The sequence below is a fragment of the Wyeomyia smithii genome, chromosome 3, assembly GCF_029784165.1.
Source record: "Wyeomyia smithii strain HCP4-BCI-WySm-NY-G18 chromosome 3, ASM2978416v1, whole genome shotgun sequence".
NCBI lineage: Eukaryota > Metazoa > Arthropoda > Insecta > Diptera > Culicidae > Wyeomyia > Wyeomyia smithii.
In genome coordinates this window covers 260463324-260483848 of record NC_073696.1, presented here as the reverse complement: position 1 = coordinate 260483848, position 20525 = coordinate 260463324, and the positions used below count along the sequence as shown (strand labels likewise).

Here is a 20525-nt window from a genome sequence, read left to right as displayed (position 1 = left end):
GACAATGTGTGCAGCAAAGGAAGCGAAAAATAAGTGAACTGGAAATATGATTCAGATTTGGAAAAATATACCGCATCCAGACGGAACTTAAACCAGCGATCTCCTTGTCTCCGGCATAGTGTTTTCACCAATTAAACTACTAGGACGGTGGTACTGTTCCACAATCTATATGCGTATCACATTCCACTGCCGACTTATTCTATTACTCATCCCTTACTACACACACTGCTGTGCAAGCGTTATTTATACGGCTGAAAGAAATGTCTCGTCACACATGCTTCAGCGCCTGCTAATTTCTACAGACTAAACAATCAATTATTATTTTGACGTTAGAAACTACAACTTGAAAATTTTACCTGAAGATATTAAAACTTTATTAAAAATGAACACATAAATTAAGATGTAGATGGAAGTGAAAAAAGTAAGAATGCGATAAAAAGCAGCATTGTATTAAAGTTATTTTAAAGAAAACTAGTCACAGGTGATTTGCAACACGAAACATATTCTTCAATTGATTTTTGTTTCTGTTTTCTCGAATACTGAATAATATTTTTATGGTTTTTCTTTTCTCTGGTATATGGAAGTCTTTTAACCGACTTGAAGGGTTCCTCATATAATATATGAAAAAATATAAAAATTCTCCTGGCATCAATGTACGCATTTTCATGCAAAGACATTATCAAATTCGGGCTCAAAATGATGTGAAAACCATGTGTTTCCCTTGGTTTGAAGACATTCTTCTGCTTGGCCAGCATTTGTATGGAGACTTTGCACCGACCTCCCGGCCAAGCGCACGCTGCGATATAGCCACAAATAAGAAAACTAAAAATGATGATATACTTACCATACCATATACAGACAGGATTCTGTATCAACCCCTTTCAGTGTCCATGATTGGCCTTAAAGGGCCACCGGGAAAATCAGTGTTTTATAGAGTGCAATTCTTGTACGGCTACGGAACCTCAGCTGACTACGCAATCCGCAGTAGGCGCAGTTCGACAGTACCCAAAAAAAAATAAATTCATCAACGACTTCAAATGATTCCCCATTAATCACCACTGCAGAATCAATACCTGACGGACTAACAACCATGTACATCATTTTTGGGTAGGATTTATGACAAGCCCTATTCTCTCAGCTTCCTTTTCAAGAGATCACATCCACCGCTCTACGCTTAATACCAATGATGTCGATATCGTCCGCAAAGTCTAAAAACATGTGGGACTTCGTAATGATGGTGTCATTTCTCTGCTAGCCCTCCGTGTAGCACCTTCCAATGCGATGTATGTTGAACAATATGTTTGACAGCCCTGCTTCAAACCATCTAACGTCACGAAAGTGTCCGATGTCTCACCGGATACCCTGACACTTAATGTGGAACCATCTAAGGTGAAACGTATAAATTCAATTAGTTTTGTTTGGAAAACTTTTTTTTCTTTTAACTGAATCGTACGCTGCCCTGAGATCTATGAACTGATGGTAAGTCCGCAAGTTGAATTCTCGAAATTTATAGAAGATGCGACAAGGTGAAAGTTTGGCTCCCCTCGAAAACCACATTGGTATTCGCCAATTAAGGGTTTATGAATACAATGCAGAAGAGAGCTTTGTAGACAGTAGATTTATACCTCAATAATTGCTATCCAGGCGATGGTCTTTTACGTAGCTCGAGCATATGAAACCTTCCAATCAGTCCGAGAGCAATTGTTGGCCAGCCGAGCATGGATCATGAATACCACAAGATAGTGATTCAAGTCATCGCTTGGCCCTCTGAACGACTTTTCTTTTGTAACATCTGAAAAGTGCCAACCATTGATCAGAATCAGTCCAAAATAGGGGCCATCCAAAAATTGGACAGATTTTCAACAATGTTGAAAACCAGCCTCCCCCCCCCTCGACCTCCGTGGACAGCCCATAGAAATTCTAAAAATTTAGTATGGAAATGTCCACGTGGAATGCAGGTGGCCCCATATCACCCAACAAATTTTTTGAGTCTCCTGTACACGTATTAGAAAGTTCCAGCTTTAACGTATTTTGCGCCCTTGACGCTCTCCTCCTGTTTCTGGGTTTCATTAGAGGTTTCTGCCAAACCAATTTAGTTATAATAAATTTATTACTTTTTCAACTCGTGGCTTCCAACTTCTTTTGATAAAAAGATCTTCTCATCCTTTTGACAATTGCATTTTGACGGGCTGCCTACTGATCACAGTTGATCTCGTTGGCCGTTATCAGTGGGACATAATACGAGGCGCTGTTGCGTTGGACCCACAAAATAATATAATTTCTCTTCTTCTACATACATCTGGTCTTTTACCTTCAGCAATTGAACCGACCAACTCTTGCTCTAACGCTTCGCTGATGAGATCCTGAATAACTTCGTCTTTCTTGCGTTCATCGAACAATCCTCCGTAGAAATGCTGCTCAATATTGCCGTCCTCCGTGTACTGCACATCACTCAACTGGTTCGTAGAAAGAGTTTTCCGCTGAAGTTGTATTCCAGATGAGAACATACTGCCTGGGACTTCTATTGCAGCAACTTCCCGTAGTTGTTCTCCTGGGTTCACAAACCGCCAAAGATCTTCACGCACCAACAGCAGCTCAACGGTGAACTTCAAACTTCTGGTTGTTCTAATTCACCTCGAGGCGATCTAGATTCTTATTCAGCCGAAAATCGGGAAAAATATCATACGAAAATTCACTGGGCCCATAACCTATTCAATTGAACAATAAATCTTGATAGTGGTCGACGAACTAATTTTCTCTGTTGCAAATGTTCGTTTTTTAGACTAGGATCATCACTGTTGCTATGATCAATCCATAACATAAAACCTCTAATCGACAAGAAGAGATTAAGTGAAATGAATAATTTGCTTAATGATCTCAGATAAAGATTTGAAGAATTTTATGAGAAATGATGATAATAGATGAAACCTTTTTTTACACTGGTCGACAAAATAAAAAAAAATGTTTTTTTTTCTGTATAGACTTCCTCACTGCGACCAGAATCGTTGATCTATTATGAGATATGCCCGGGTGTCTGCTGATCCCGCACTTCTATTATTATCAATATCGCTATTGAGAAGTGGCATGCTTATTATTATTTTTTATCAATGCTTGTTTATAATGTGCTACCTTTCCTTTTACACGCTTACTGTTCTCCTATACTGAGCCTCGTTTCCTTCTGTCAAATATCACCAATTACAATTACAAATGGATAAGTTTTGTCGTGCGTCCTCCTGGCCAGTTTTATCGATAAGAGGGACTTATTTTTGTTAAGAGGAAGTCACGCAAAGGTATTGTAGATTTCTGCGTAAAGGAAGGGTATTTTCTTCCCCTATAACAATTCCCCACCATAATGTCCACTAACTTGTACTTGGTACACGTCTGCGCCAAACATCATCTTCAGGTTTGCCGGCACGGATTAAACGCAAAATCCTACGCTTAAAAATACCAAGAGCTTGTCGATCAGGCTCTTTCAGTATCCATGCTTCATGCCATAGTGGGCCACCGGGAAAATCAGTGTTTTATAGAGTGCTATTTTTTATACAGGTTTGCAACCTGCAGAACCTCATCTGACTTCGGAATTCGCAGAAAGCCCAGCAAGCAAGCTGGATTCTCAAAATTTGTCGAGGAGTTTCGAAAACCACATTAAAATTGCCAACAAAGATTTCATTAAACGGCCTCATTCTGTGGAACAGAATACGGGAGAAAATTTTGTAGACGGTATTGAGAAGGGTTATGTCTCAATAGTTGATGTAGTCCAGGCGGTAGTTTCTTTGTAGCTTGGGCACATGAGGCCTAGAATATTAATTCTGCTCCTTTGGACGCCTTTGTTTTTCTCACCGTTCACCAGCACTCTAAAATGTTGTTTCCAATGCCTGGCTACCTCCGATTTCCGATCAGTAATCAGGTTCGTTGCAGATGACAGGGGCAGACACGACTTGTTTCCTGATCCCATAATCTTTTTGTAGAAGCTTCTCGCATCACGCCTGGTAAAACAGTCCTCCGCCTCCGCAAGAACACGCTCCCAATGTTAACGTTTCTTCTGGAGATGAAGTCTTTTTCCAACGATTCTGGGTGCTCGGAACCTCTCTACGCTCTGACACGTCACAGCCGTAACCAACATGTAAAATTTGGCGCGTTTTTTCTCATCGCATTGGACGTGATTGTTGCAGTAGTACCCATCATTTCTCGTGCGGTTATGCGTTCAGGTCCCCACAGCTCAGAACTTTTGCGAGTATTAGTTTATAATCGCTGGATAACCAATTGCATATTCCTTCTTACTCTGGTTAATAGGTTGGAAAGCTGAGCGTGGTTCTTGCATATCACGAGATAGGGATCCCGAGTCATTGTTTGGTCCTGTAAACGACCTTCCGTATGTAACATTTGAAAAGTGCCGATCATCTATCAGAATCAATTCAAAATATAACCCAAAAGTGTGCTCGATATTGTAATTGTTAGTGTAACGCACATCACATAACTAGTTCGCAGGAAGAATAGTTTTCTCGTGATGATTTTGAAGTTTTTTCCACGCTTGTCCCGCTGAAGTTGTATTCCAGGTAAGAACATGTTACCACTTCCGCAGCATCTTCTGGTTTAGCTTCACAAAGCGCCTAAGGGGCCATCCACATACCACGTGGACAGATTTTTAACGATTTTGCCCCCCCCCCCTCCCCCTCCGTGGACAACTGCCCATATAAATTTTGAAAAAATTGTATGGACCGTGGACATTAGCCAACCCCCCCCCCCCCCCAAAAACTGTCCACGTGGTATGTGGATGGCCCCAAAGATCTTTACGCATCAACAGCAGTTCATCGTGAACTTCCAACTACTGTTCTGGTTGTTCTTTTTTACATCGAGGCGATTCTTCTTCTAATCGAACCGAAATCGTGAAAAATATGTTATGAAGATTCACTGGGCCCATAACCTATTGAACTAAATATTTGATCTTGATGGTGGTTGAAAAAGTAATGTATTACTGCTCTGTTGTGAATGTTAGTTTCTTAGATTACGATCATCACTTAAATGATCGATAGGACTTATTTGGTAAACGGTTGTAGAAAGGTGAGACCACGTCTGGGTAAGCGTTGCAATGTTGTTATGCATGAGCATCGGGTAACCCTAATGTTTCAAGTGCAGCGCGCGATTGATTTCAGAGAACGGCAAGTGAACTTTGTGTTAGTGCGTTGATATATTTTTCAGCTCATGTTTTCAACCTATTAGAGTAGTACAACAATTACTGTTGACATGTCATGAATTTGTCACATGATGGTTCATTTGTTTTATTCTGGTGTAACATAGCGGGCGCTCTCGATATGTTTCTCGAAACTTATGTATCAGATTTTTTACATGTTCTACAATAAAAACTTTTTTTTTCTGATTTTTAAGGTTAACTAGAGATGAAGGTTTTTCAGAGATGCAGAGGTACACTCGGTATCTCAAAAGCAAAGATTACTCTCTAAAATTCGTAGTTTCAAGAGAAACAGGTTTGGAAATTAGCGTTTAAAATTACTTTTTCCATTTCCACAACAACTCTTAGTTTTGAGACTTCCCATCCTCAACTAACCTGTTTGTGTCAATTATGTACATATTATGAGCAAGATGTGAGAGTTAAAATCTCTTTTCTACCATCATTTTTGGGATCTTTATCATTTTAGTTGCAAAGACTCAAATAACTCGATAACTCTGGATTTATCCACAGGGAAAATATGAGATATGCGTGCCCTCAAAACAATGTGCAAAATTGTAAAACTTTCCGTGTTGTAATAAATTTATATATTTTCTTCTTTTGCATGAATACTTGTTAATCAAAATATGCCGTGTAAAGAAACCTGTTCGCTCTGTTCTTTATTTGGTCCACGTGGAAATGGTTAGGAGGGGTCATTTCTAACCCTAACCTAACCACTTCATAGTGCAGAGTACGCCACGCAAACCTATAATACGAAGCTTGTGAAGTAGTCTGAACAACGTGTGTGTGCTTGTAAAATGTTTAATTTGCTATCAATGCGGTATGAGGGTTGACACTCGCGATGGGCTAGCGATTGCGGTTTACTGAATAAAAAGGATCGAACAGAATTATGTTACACATATCCGATATGTGATTTCGCTGTCATCAAATTGCGAGGCCTTTCATGTCTGTTGATGTGATAATTTGAAGGGTTGCAGCTGTTTGTTTGGGATGATTGTATCATTTTGTGGTTTGGGAAAATGTGGTCTGCATACATCAAAAACCTGGTGTGATTAAAGTTTAAATTATGTTCCCTTTTTTGAAAAGCATTCGCTTTTAATACTTTGATGCATGGCTAATCAAAAAATGCAATCAAAAATGGCAGTAGATTTAAAATTAATTTGAACTCCCTTAGAGATTGTTATTTCCAGATTCAGAAACTAATTTGATTAGTGTGTTCAAACAAACAACAAAGCAAAACCAAAATGATATTTTCCATTCTTATTAGATGTTATTTATAACAGTTCACTAACGAGCGCTTGTTTTGTTCGTTTTTTTTTTTCTTGCAGCTCCCAGTCAACGTTATCCCGCAGTTGACACGTTGGAGATATTCGCTTTTCACAGCGACACGGTTATTTGTGCGAAGCTTCCTGCTAGCAAGGACACGCGACAAAAACATCTTACTCCAATCGTTCCCGGTGTGAGTATTGTTCTGTTTTATCTTGTCTCTCAGTCACAACGGAATCCTCGGAAGTGAACTCTGGGCACAGCTTGGATGTTTTTCTGCTGCATCAAGTTCGCTTTTTGTTGGATTGTGCCATTCGCCATTATTTATTTTTATCCCCGTCTTCGGTCTGTCGGTTTGTGAATGATTTAAAGAAAAACACCGGTATCCTTAGTCAATGTGAACCTAGTAAGTCCAAAGAAAATAGTATCTAGAATAGTGAAAAGGTCTCGACCCATCAAATCACATTCAATTCAACAACATTATTCCCTTGTTCCCGGAAACAATCACTCAGTTCCAAAATAAATAAAAAAAATCAGTAAACTTCCTGCGTGTTCTCAACGAGCGACTTACTTGCGCTCCGCTAGTATCCCGATAAATCCATCTGCAGTTCTAGTCCTAGCGGACTGGACAATGCGACTCACTGTTTGTTTTCAGTTATTCCATCTCGCTAGTCCAAGTACGAGACAAACGGATTCGCAGATGTGTTTATATAAATTTACATAATTGTGTCGTTCGTCTTTGGATTCCCGGCAACGATACCAGCGATGGCCATCTTTGTAGCTGCTGCTGCTGCTCGAGTGCGGGTGCTGCATCACGAACAGAAAAAAAACAGCCACTCCCTGGGACGATGATGGCCCGGATAACCGGGAGCCTTTCTGGAGCCGCCGGGAAATTCGTAACAAAATTGAATCAACCTGAATTATTATAGATAATAGCCTCGGGGTTGAACCGGGAAGGCAAAACCACTGACTGCCCAGACACGCCCAGAAACGCTTGCATAGAGTTTCGTCCGAAATATTACCCAACCGTTGCCGAGCGCTGCAACGGTTAGACGGAAACTCGGAGACTTCTGGAGCGTGCTTTAATCCGGAATGTAAATACAACTGCTGCGACTAGTAAAATGCTGAATAAATACAACTAAACATAAATTGTGTAGGATTCCGATGGAGCCCTTCTTTGAAGGGAAGGAAGGGGGAGGGGGAAGCAGAAATATTGCACGTCAGGACTGAGAGTGTGCAGCCACCACACAGCAGCAGCGCGAGGATACACATTCTGGGAATCCCGGGAAAATGAATGTTTGAATAGTTGGCAGCACACGAACGTTTATACTGGACGTGCATGATAATCATGGTATTTTTAATCCAAATATGCGATAAATCGACCGTCCTGTTTTTCGCAGTTGGTTGCGGTGTTGTACTTCGGCTAGTAACAGTGTAGTTCGAAGCACACACCGGGTAGTCTGCAGTACCGTTGTGAATAGCAGCGAGATTATCTACTAGTTACTTTGGGAAGCGGTTGTTTGTTTTTGAATGTAGATTATAATGACAGAGAAAATTACGATGAACAATAAACTGGTGGCCGCTTTAAGCAGTTCATATTAAATTTAGTGCTGGAGATCGAAATATGTTGTTTTAATTAGAGCTTCTAGTTGGTTGTACCGTACCGGTTATGTTGCATGAGATGAATTGAAAGCCGAGTAAACTGAAACTAAAAATAACTAAGCGTCTCCATTTAAACAAAGTGGATGGAGACACCGACAATCCACCATTCAATCCAGCAAAATAACCTTCTAACTTTTTTGACTACAGTAAATTGTTCAAATGCTAAAGAATTCGAAATTTCTAACTTCAAACAAAAAGCGATCATGCTACACATATAAATATGACCCTCCTCCTTTTTCGGTAGAATTGTAAACAGTACTTTTGCTCTTTTAAGGGGGCAACCGATTCGAACCTTCCAGATAACCGTTTCGCCCGAAGGAAAACCTAAATCCTGCCGATATTGACTGTTTGAAGAACACACACGCATAAGCATATTCGATGCCGGGGGAGCAGGTTTACTGTTATGTTTACTTTCTCTGTTCCGCGTGCCGATAGCCTAATAAGCGACGGGCGCGCAATATGATACGTTATGCAAATTTGCTTTTGGCGATGTTTTTTTTTCTTGTTTCTTTCACTTTGTTGCTGCCTGCGATACTTCACTTCAGCGACTGTCTGCATTTGGCTGGCAGCCAACTGGCAATATTCGTTACGTTTGATGATTTTGTTTGTACCGGCACGGGATGTCGAGATGTGATTTCCTTTCGAGTGAGTCAATATTAATGTATTTTCCTCAATCGAATGAGTTTTCAAACTCTGCGGGTTTGGAATTCGTTTCTATGAGAAGAAAAATTCACACGTAATATATTTAAAGCTTACTCAATAGTTCTCTCTTCGTCGTTGGCAGCACGGACATTCCATCCAATGACAATTATTCAATGGATTAGATAACTTAGTTGAGCATTTCGACACTCGGCTGCACATAAAAACCAAGCACTGTCGGTACATCTTCGAGCCACCCACTCTACTAGATGCGCTGCAGGTCGCTTGAAGTCTTTCATGGCCGTTTCGCAATTTCCACGTCTAGTCAACTGCCAGCCGAACCAGCTAGCTAATTTTATGCCTAAACTCGACGAGCCAGCTTTATACATTTCCACGTACTTTCTGCCCACCAACCTTCCACCGTTTCAAGGTTCTCCGCGCGAAGATTCTGGGGCAAATTTAAATGATTTGGCCTTGGGTGTTTGTTTTGATGTGCGTAACATTACGGGCTGGCTGTTCTCCGCAGAGCTGATGTTCGTTTCAAATTGCGCACAGAGCGCAAACATTCACCCTGCAGCATCGGCAGTGCCAATGGGTGGAAAATGAAAGAACAACCAACCCCGCACCGCAGTGCTGTGTGAATGCCGCATGCCAGACAAACTCATTTTCGGCGTTCAACAAAGACGCTGTACGCTGTTTCGTTTGTTTATTTAAAATATGAAGACTGTTCAGGCTTTTAAGAAGAAACGCGCTGTTTGAAACTCCACCGCTGCATGCAGTTTATGGGCTGTGAGAGACATAATTCACCTGCACTTGACAGAGCCTCGCAGCGCAGCAGGGAAGTAAAAGTACCCAAAAAGGTGGATTATATTTTGTTATCTTCCTTGCCGCGGGAGACGATCTTATTCCTTGTGGGGATGCTGTTTGACTGCCGTGAATCACAATTAGAATCACGCGACCGATGAAAACTAGGACAGTTCGCTGTATTTTTAAACTAATAAACATTCGATTCCAATTTCAATTTCCCTGGACGATGGGAGCTTCCACCTCAGTCACCAAAACCTTGTTATCGGAGGAAAGAATGACTTCTACGTTTTAATCGAAATCCGTTTGTCCCACAGTGGAGTGATATCGCTTTCAATTTCCTCCCAATTGCATTTCGCGCACCAGACCACATGCCACACCGTCGCGCAAAGCTATTAAATGGACCCGTGCGGTATGCTCGCATCTCGTAGGGTTATGCGTCATGACTGGACCAGTCCGAAAATATACATGATCGGACAAGATTTTTTGCGTTTATGATTACTTCATTAACACCAAGTTGATAAGTTAAACAACTTGACCTGATGTTGATGTTCAAGAAGTTTTAACATGTTTTTTCCAAAACTGTTTTTATTGATAAACTTTTTATCATACATACTTTTTGGAAGCAAATATCTAAAAAAAAATGCAGTATATTTGTTCACGTTCATAATGTTTTTGAGCGAACAATTTGATATTAAGTTTCGTTTATTGAAGATATATTTGCTCTTTTACTTCTGAGACTTCAACACTATACTCTATTGGCGTGATACTATTGTGGGAAATTTTCCTAAACTACTGAATTGTTGGGATATAAGATATAAAAAGCAAAGCAGAGCATTGGTGCTACATTCCGATTCGGAACTCGACCTTCTGTTTATTCTACACAGACTTCGCAGCCAACTGTTTTTAGTGTACAGAACAATTGCGGGGCTAGCGCTACGATCCTACTGACATTAACAGTCTCTTCCGAGCCGGGACTCGAACCTACGACGATTGGCTTGTTAGACCAGCATCGTACCTCAAGACCAGCTGGAAGGTTTTAAGACATACGTTGATAAAATAATGTTTCGCTAGAAAAAATGAACCAAAATGTTATGGAAAAACCTTGGGTCCTAACTAACACTATCGAAACTCACTAAAAATAACAGATTAAACAACACTTCGAAAGGCCGTTCTAAGAAAACAAAAAGACTCCAGAGTTGGCTTGAAACCACAATATATTTTTCGATGTTTATGAAGGTAGAATTACTCTGAAGATATTTCCAATTCAGCATGATGACCGTTTCATAAGAAATTAAAAGATGGAGAATAGGTTGAAGAAAAATTAATGATTAGAACGCAATGCGTGAAAATAATTAAAACTTTCGGGTAACGGCGAAGATTGATAAGTAAGAAAAAATAAACATATTGATGCCAAAATTCTCCTCTGGAGTTATAGATAGCTACAAATTTAATCAAAAAAAAAATATCTCAAATCAGGATTTCAATTCGAACGACAAGAGAAAGAAGAAATAAACATGTGCAATAGTCAGAAAGTACAGCTAAAATCGCTGTAAGACCAGAAAATTTCGTAAACTAATTCAGGATTCAGACTATTGTAAGCAAACATGGCCATTCGAAAAACATAAAGGCGCCCATTGAACAACAAAACAGTGATTAAAAAATCCATGCTAGCAGCGAGGATAAAAAATAGTTATCGAGATACAGAAAAAAAAGAAAGACACCAAATATAATTGGTGCCGCTTAACATTAAATTGTATCTGTGCCGTGTCAAATAAATGATAGATGAAGAAAAAAAATATGAGCAATGGAAAGTGTCCGTTGTTTTATGCTGAAATAATTAAATAAACTAATATTAGACAACTACACTAGCTCTCCGTAGTCATTGTTGAGCTGCTTTCTGCCACTGAACACATGAATTGAAAGATGATACAGACGCATTACCACTGAAATACACGTAAATTTAACTGAATTTAATTCGGTGCTTATGGAAAACAACACCGCAACGTTTCTCTCTACAATCATTCACCCAGTGGTGGGCACCATTCCGCTAATTCACTAATCGCTAATTAGCGACGCTAATATTAAGTTAGCGGTTTAGCGATTTCGCTAATTTTTGAGCTGGTTAGCAAACTACTAGAACTACTTAGAAAAACTGTGAATTGCTGATGGCGTACGTAAATTGCTTCGAAATATGAACATACTTCACTGCGAAAGTTACTTTTGGAACGAATGTTTCATTCAAACAACGTTCTATTCTTTCAATTATCTAGAGTTCCTCTCTTCACGACACAAGTGCAAGTCAGTATTTTTACTCTAGAATGGAGTCCAGTTATCGTACAAGCCACAGGAGCATTTTGTAGAACAAGCTCAAGGTCTAGATTGAATTTCGGCACACCAATAACTCTCTTATTGTAAATAGCTCTAAACAGTATCTGTTTTCGTTTGTTTTACCACAGAAGATCAAAGTGGTCCAAATTTTACAAAACACGAGCATAAAAAGTAGCGATTTACATATTAATAACCCAAGCAACAATTGAAACATAATAAAATAATAAATTGTGATTATTTCTTGCACTAATGAAATTCTGAGGTTTTAAGAAACATTTTTAGTTACTACGATGAAATTGTAAAGATGCAAGCAACAACTGAAGTTGCGTCGCTGCTTCAAAAAAATTCACACCAACAACGTAATTCGCGAGGTTGGATTTGTTGTTGAAACGTGTAAACGGCATTTGAATGTAACAGCAACTTTTGTTCGATCGTTTGCCTTATATTTGTTTTTGAGATAGGTTTAGAAGTTGTCCAAACAGTGAGGGTCTCTAAAACGAAATGAAATTTCATTATCGCGCTGAGGTTCTGATGAATTAAAGAAGCAAAATTTTAAACTAAGAATGAGCATGAGCATTATAAGGGGAGCCAAATTAAAAACTGAGCCATAAACTTGCAAGTGTTTCTTCAGCAAATAGCATAGACAGAAAAAACAAGAAAATTGAATTGATAACTGGGGTTGAATCCTCAACAAATTTCTGGAAATAATTAAAGATAAATCGCTATAAAGACAATATTTTTCAATGTCAAACGCTGTCAATTACGGTTAACGGTTGCAGAAAGGAGCAACCCGTCTGTGTAAGCGAGGATGTGATATAGACTTAGGAAAAAAAAATGCCCAAAACACCATGCCGGAGACATCCGAGATTGCGGGTTCGAGTCCCGTCTGAACGAGGGAAATTTTTTCTAAGTCTATATCACATCCTCAGCCCATGTTCATAATTAGTATCCTCGAAGAAATCACATACATTGCCTACTATATAACTTAAAACATTGAAGCGCTTACACAGACGGGTTGCTCCTTTCTGCAACCATTCACCGCATGAAGTCATCCAAACAGCTCATCCACACGTTCACGCATTTACCACAATAACACTTGTCATCGGCAAACAGTGGAAAAATCGGAGCACCGAGATACAATGATTCACAGATCGAGCGAAACAGAAACGACTAGGATCGGCTATGCACTATTTCACGAGACGTTTCAGAACTCAATTTATGAATAAAATTTTAACAGAAAATATGGAACTGCTGCACGTAAAAGTAACATCAATATCAGCAAATACCGTGTATCCTAACCTACCACTTTATGGCACGTTTGCCAGTGTCACTTATCTTCATAAGCAAACGCGTAAAGAATGTATGATCGAGATCGAAAACAAAAACAGCAGGAAAAAAATCCGATATTGCAATAGACACACGCGACATTTTCCTGCACTTACACTGCGGCGTAAGAGCATGGAATATTTTTCACTGGATATGAGCTCGAATATCAACACATAACAAAACCGAAAGAATAATTTGTACTTATCTTACTGAATCCATTGAAATTGTTGCATATTCGAGCGCCTCTACAGCCTACAGCAACCACTCACACCAAACACGTTAGAATTATCAAAATAACTGCTTGAAAACACTTGAAATGTAAACTTTTACTAAGCATTCACACGTCCTGACGATAACCGTGCTGCCACAGCTCCTCCTCAATATTTGCAGCTCCTATTATATGTCATGTTATTTGGCATAACCTGATATTTAAACTATGATTGAAGTTTAACAATTAGGCTTGAAATTTTGTGCGATGTAACAGATCAATTTGGTTAGAGAACAGATTAATTTTTAATATGCAATACAGTTTGGACCAATTGTACACGTAGTTGCTGAGTAAAATGTGATTGAAGATCGGTTTTTGGGGTAACAACGTATTTCTTTCCGCAGAGGGAGGGTTAAGAAATCTTTGAAAGGTTATAAACGATATAAAAATATTCTAGATTGCAAAAAAACTCATCGAAAAAGGTCATAAAAACCAAAACTGAAGTGAAAATAACGGGTGACAGGGAGATTTGCAAAAACTCACAAGAAATAAATCTACATTTTTAATCATCGGTGATTTTATGCGAAACATCGATCTTGGAATAATGCTCAAAGCAATTTCAATGGAAAAATATTGTTTAATGATTGCTCGGCTGGCTTTTATTCAGTTTTATTTCCAAATGGTCCTACATGTTATTCTTCTATTAGGAATCCATCTACAATTGATTTGGTACTAGCAAATCAAAGTCATTCATGCAGTGATTTATTAACTCATGCTGACTTTGATTCTGATCATCTTCCCATAACATTTTCTATTTCCCATGAAACTATTTTAAGTCCCACTAGATCTGTGTTAAATTATCACAAGACTAATTGGGATAGATATCGTTCTACGATCGAGGAAAATTTGAATGATGATATTATTTTACAAAATAGTGCTGACATTGACAAGAGCATTAGAAAATGTTAGCAGCTTAATACTCAATGCCCGGAATTTATCAGTTCCTAAGGCAAGAGTGAAATTTAATGCACCAATTATTGACAGTGAACTTCAACTTCTTATACGTTTGAAGAACATACGGAGACGTCAATACCAAAGATCTCGTGATCCTGCTTTAAAAATTATGTATCAAGAATTACAAAAGGAAATTAAACATAGATTCACTCTCTTGCGAAATGAGAATTTCATGAGAGAAGTTGAACAACTAAACCCTTATTCAAAACCTTTCTGGAAGCTTTCGAAGGTTCTTAAGAAACCCTCGAAGCCCATTCCAGTCCTTAAAGGTGGTGATTGCATTTTTCTAACGAATGAACAAAAATCTCAAAAACTTGCTCAGCAGTTTGAGAGTGTTCATAACTCCAATTTGAACGTAGTAAGTCCTATTGAAAATGAAGTAAACCAAAGTATGTTCAAATCACCACCCAAGAATTTCTTCCCGAAGAGGTATTGGAGACAAACTTGAATGAGGTGCGAACTATTCTCAAAAAAATCAAAAACATGAAAGCACCAGGAGATGATGAGATTTTTTATATCCTCATCAAAAGACTTCCCGAAAACTCTTTAAATTTGTTGGTAAAAATTTTTAACAGATGCTTTGCACTAGCACATTTTCCTACGAAAGGGAAAAATGTCAAAGTCACTCCAATTTTAAAACCCGAAAAGAATCCAGCTGAGGCATCAAGTTATCGACCAATTAGTTTACTTTCCTCTATTAGCAAACTTTTTGAAAGAATAATTCTTAATAGAATGATAACGCATATTAATGAGAACTTAATTTTTGCAAATGAGCAGTTTGGTTTTCGCCATGGGCATTCCACTACTCATCAGTTACTTAAAGTAACAAATATGATTCGAACTAATAAATCAGAAGGCTATTCGACTGGAGCTGCTCTTCTAGATATAGAAAAGGCATTCGACAGTGTTTGGCATAAAGGTTTAATAGCTAAAATGTCAAATTTCAGTTTTCCGCTTTACCTCACAAAAATGATACAAAGTTATTTAACTGACCGCACTCTCCAGGTTAACTATCTAAATGGTAAATCTAATAGATTGCCTGTTAGAGCTGGTGTGCCTCAGGGGAGTATCTTGGGCCTAATCTTATATAACATTTTTACTTCTGATCTTCCTAATTTACCACCAGGTTGTGAGAAATCTCTGTTTTGTGACGATACAAGCATTTTCGCAAAAGGAAAAAGCTTTCGTGTTATTTGCAGTCGGCTTCAAAAGAGTTTAGATATATTTTCTTCATACTTACAAAAATGGAAGTTTTCCCCTTATGCTTCTAAAACACAGTTAATTATTTTTCCTCATAAGCCAAGAGTTTCATTTCTCAAACCCACCCATAACCACGTAATTAAGATGAGCGGTGTGGTCTTAAATTGGTCTGATCAAGTTAAATACTTAGGGCTAATTTATGATAAGAATCTTACTTTCAAGGAGCACATTGAAAATATCCAGTCAAAGTGCAATAAGTATATCAAATGTTTATATCCTCTTATCAACAGGAATTCTAGACTTTGTCTCAAGAATAAACTGTTAATTTACAAACAAATATTTAGGCCAGCAATGTTATATGCAGTTTTCATCTGGACAAGTTGTTGTGCAACCAGGAAGAAGACACATCAAAGGATTCAGAGTAAACTTTTAAAAATGATTTTGAAGCGTCCTCCCAGGTTTAGCACGAACGAGCTACATAGGCTCACTAATGTAGAAACATTAGAGAATATGTCAAGCCAAATCATTAAGAAATTTCGACAAAAATCGTTGCAATCTTCAATTGCTTTATAGTCAGTAAGATAGTTTTAAGTTTATTTTAAGTTTCGTTTTATTCCTTTTATTCCTTTTTTTTTCTTCACGCAAAACTTTTCCTTGTTACTTTAGAAGCAATAGCGCAAAATTGCCTTAAAGGTAACAAACCTATTACTTAAAAGGCAATAAAATTCTTCCCCAGTCAAGTAACAACACATACTGTCATATATTTAGCACTTGTTACGGGAGTACGACTATCTAATAATGGTCGTTTCAACCACATGCACGATTTTTTCTGTCAAAAACTGCTCCCTTTCTATCGCAAGAAAAAAAAATCACACACCGTCGCATATGTTGCACATATTACAAGTTTCTTCAATCTCCAATTCATCCGGTGAGCGTGTATTAGTTCGCTCGTTGTATGCATGCGGAGTAGAGAAAGAATATGACGAGAGCTGATAGGCAGCATTTTCCCCGTCATAGAGTATGCAAACGTTGATGATTTCAAAGACTTGAAATGCGTCTTCAAATGACATCACGATCTGTAAACTGCGTTAGAGAAAAACAAAAACATTCGCTTTCTTGCAAGCTATCCAAAAAACATACTCATTGGTTCATGGAAACTCTTTTGCACCTGTTTGAAAATACAAAATTCGTGCCCATCCAGAACAATATTCGCAAATTCGGCAACTCTGTTCAGACAGTATAACATATTTTCATTCAAGTAAACACTGGGGGACGAAACGAAAGTGTTTCTAATTAGACATTTGAGGTTGACGGTTGAGATTCTGATTATGTGTGGATGAAGAGGACAAAAATTAATCTGATCGTTGCATCAATACAAATGCAGCGAGTGAAGTTTTGTTAACACATGCATTGCGGTGCTTGGCTGTATGTTCTCCTGCAGAAACACATACAAGCGTGTGGCCGTCATATTTTTTGTTACTTTTTAGTTGTTACTAATTGTGTATAATGCGCAGTCATAAGACACAATAAGTAATAAAAAATTGCCCCAAAGTAATAAAATGTTCCCCGTTTGCGTTGGGTGTTGACAAGTGTTGAAATGTCACCATTTGTGGCAGAACCCACAATACTAATTCTGAATAGATATTTTAGTACATAAATAAATCATTACAAACAAACCTCCCCCCCCCCCTATTAAAAAAAATAACAGGTGACAACTAATATTTTGGAATTTTTGATAATCTTTCAACTTAACACCAAACACGGTCAGAAAGAAATGACAGTATTAATATGCAAGCTCTCTCTCCGTTTGATACTAATATTTTTTGTTTTAATAATGCAAGCTCAGTTCCGTTCAAAGTAGTGTCGAAACAAAAAAACACTGCGCAAGTAAATTGTATAGTTTTGAAATCTTGGCAAAAAGTTCCTGGTACTAAATCATTTTAGAAGCGAAAACTGTTCGGGATTCGACTGTGTACCCAAGAAACATTTTTTGTCTAAATAAGCGCTTTCATAACTAATCTTATTCAGCTGATGGCTGAACATAGGTTGAATTATGTATTTCTAAGTGTTTAATCAGTTTTTAATCAGTCGGTTTTGGCGAACTGAATCAGCTACTTGCAGAGCTGCGGAAGTTCACTATCATATAACTGAATGTGCGTTACCAGTAACAACATCACATTCATCCATCAACAAGTTATAGTGTATGAAAAATTAACCGAGTCTTTTATTGTTGATATAGCATAGTAACCGATCTATCATTTGTTTTTCTTTCACTCTTCCTAGCACTCATTCGTAAATTCGATATCAAGTTCATTCCTGTGTCTTTACAACATTGAGAAACAAGTTAACAATCAATACGTTTTTAGTCAAGTGATTGCAGTGATTTTTTGTATACTGTGCTAAATGTTAATTTTCAAATTACGCGCTTGATACATGATGGAGGAACTTTTGTGCAGATTACAGAAAGGTAAGTAAGATGCGTTTGGAACACAGCAACAGCAAAATCCAGTATTTTTATCGTGATAATCTCTTTTTTCTATTGCATCAGGATGCCAGGATTACTGCATGGACATTTGACTTCCGTCTTTTCCAGTGAAGAAACCAGTGTGAAATCATATTGATCGCATCAAGATAGGCAGAAACAGAAAACTGTTCCAGAGAGAACCCGCTAGGTTCTACGTGAATTTTGCATAAGTTAAATTTATCAATAGGATGTTAGCTAAAGTGTCCTCTCCGAGACCAGTCCGAAGGGTTCAAGAAAACCAAACCAAGCGCACTGAAAATTCTTTCCACGGACACGTCGGATGGCGTGGCTAACACAATCATTGCAACTACGTACAGCTCAAGGCTTGAGGGCTTTTCGTCACAACCAATGACACCAAACATTGTAACTGTGGTTTTATCTTGGCTCTAAGCATAACGACTGAATCTGTTGCAAGAAATTTGTTTCATCTGCCTGGTGGTCCATGTTAACCGATCCGCCATAGATGTCAATCAAAATGCGATCAAATTTATCACCATAGTTTGCCTCCGAAAGTGATTCGTAAAAGATCCGAAGCCATGATATTTTCTGAACCATTGAAATTGAAATTTCAATAATATAAATGTTTCTAGTATCATGTGTTAAACTTACCCTTTATAAACCTTTTGACTGAAAAAACAATGAAAATACTTCTATGTTGAAAATGTCACGTCACTGCCGAGAAATATGAATTTTTCAATTTCACTTAGAGTGGCTGTCAATTGATAATTGAGAATGAACTCAGTAGATTCAAGTGTGTCGACAGGGGTAAGGATGCAAATCTAAATAAAAAAGGCAAGACAATGGAATAGTTATCATATATTCATGGATACTTTTGATTACGGACGGTAGTCACTGGGTGAAGGAATCATTACACTGACAGTATATATCAATCAATTTCATATCTTTATTTCGAATTTTTGCAGCCCTGGCTACTTGTTACATTCGGCTTCCTTAATAGCCAAATAAGGGTTCAATAAGAAATAACTCAGCCATTTGAACAACTTTTATACAGACTGATCGATTCTGTAGAAGTGATTATTAATTCTTTGCAGAGCTTGTAGAAAAGCTCTTTCACAGCCAACGGTAGCTGGCTTATAGTCTAAATAAGCGCCTATATAGCAATTCCATGGCCAAAATTATACATTCTGTCTTTCTGAAAAAGTGCTTTTTCAGCTTTATTTCAGCTACTTTTGGCTGTAAAAGACTTTTTCTACAAGCTGTACAAAGAATGAATGATCGCTTCTACAGAATCGATCAGCATGTATAAATGGCTTCATATAATGGCTGAGTTATTTCTTATTTAGCCCTTGTTCGGCTATTAAGGAAGCCAAATGTAACAAGTAGCTCATTTAGTTCTTCAAAATAGACTGATTAAAAGCCGATTAAACACTCAGAAATACATTATTTGACCTATGTTCAGCTGTCAGCTGAATAAGATTACATAGTTATGAAAGCGCTTATTTAGTAAAAAATGTTTCTTGGGTTGGTAGTATGTTTGTAAAAACAGGAGCTGCTTTATAAAGTGATCTGGAAAAAAAGTTGGCACTTATGAAGTAGGTGACAACGACAGGAACTTTTGTTTCTGATGAGAATGATAAGGAAAATACTTTGCAAACTCAGTTATTTCCAATTAGCTCTGTTATCAGAAATAATTCTCATCGGCTCCATTGAAAGTATTAAAACCATTTCAAAATAGTTTATCGTACTCAAATTAATTAACAGTAATTAATTTGAAATAACATACTGACTTCTCCCCGTTTGGTACCATATATTTTTCTATCATTCGGTACAATTCTCTATTTTGATGTACATATACGATTCGCTTTTTGAAAAATATCTCACAAACTTTTAAACACCGGATAAAGAAATGATAGATTTTTTGACAGAAGACAGTAAGTATCAAGAAGCGTTTATTCAATCAGTTTGTTCAGTGTTCAATCGATGTTGTCTAATAGCTATTTTAAATAGCGCTTAACCAGCCAACAATTAAAGCTATTTCAGCTATTTTAAAATTATCAGCTGTTTTTCAGCCCAATTGTTTGTTGGGTATTGTATGCTGCAAACCTAAACAGCAATTCACGAGATAAGTTTTACTCGTACGATCAAAGTAATGGACAAAAGAGAACGTATTTGCACGCGACACAACAGTAAGGATTTAATAAGTCAACGGGATACTGTTGTCCAAGTTCAAGTGTACTCAACTCTACATCTACAAAACGTTGGAAAGAGTTGGAATAAAGTACTGAAAAAAAGTTAGAGTCCCAACGCCGCTGAATGGTCAAAAGTTATATTAAAAAGGTTCCGAAGGTATGTTGAATATGTTAGCGAGGGTGAAAAGGTTTTCAAATTGTATAAAAAGTCACTGG

At 37.9% G+C, this 20525-nt stretch overlaps 1 protein-coding gene across 3 annotated transcripts in view; it reads left to right on the top strand.

Moving 5' to 3' along the window:
- Positions 1–20525, top strand: part of LOC129731910 (uncharacterized) — a 527400-nt gene that overhangs the window by 250819 nt on the left and 256056 nt on the right. For 2 of the 3 annotated variants that reach the window (XM_055692286.1, XM_055692282.1), the window contains exon 4: positions 6514–6642. The gene's annotated coding sequence lies outside the window, so the exon portion shown is untranslated. Of the gene's footprint in view, positions 1–6513; positions 6645–20525 lie in introns of all 3 variants that reach the window. The other variant, XM_055692283.1, reaches the window with a different exon arrangement.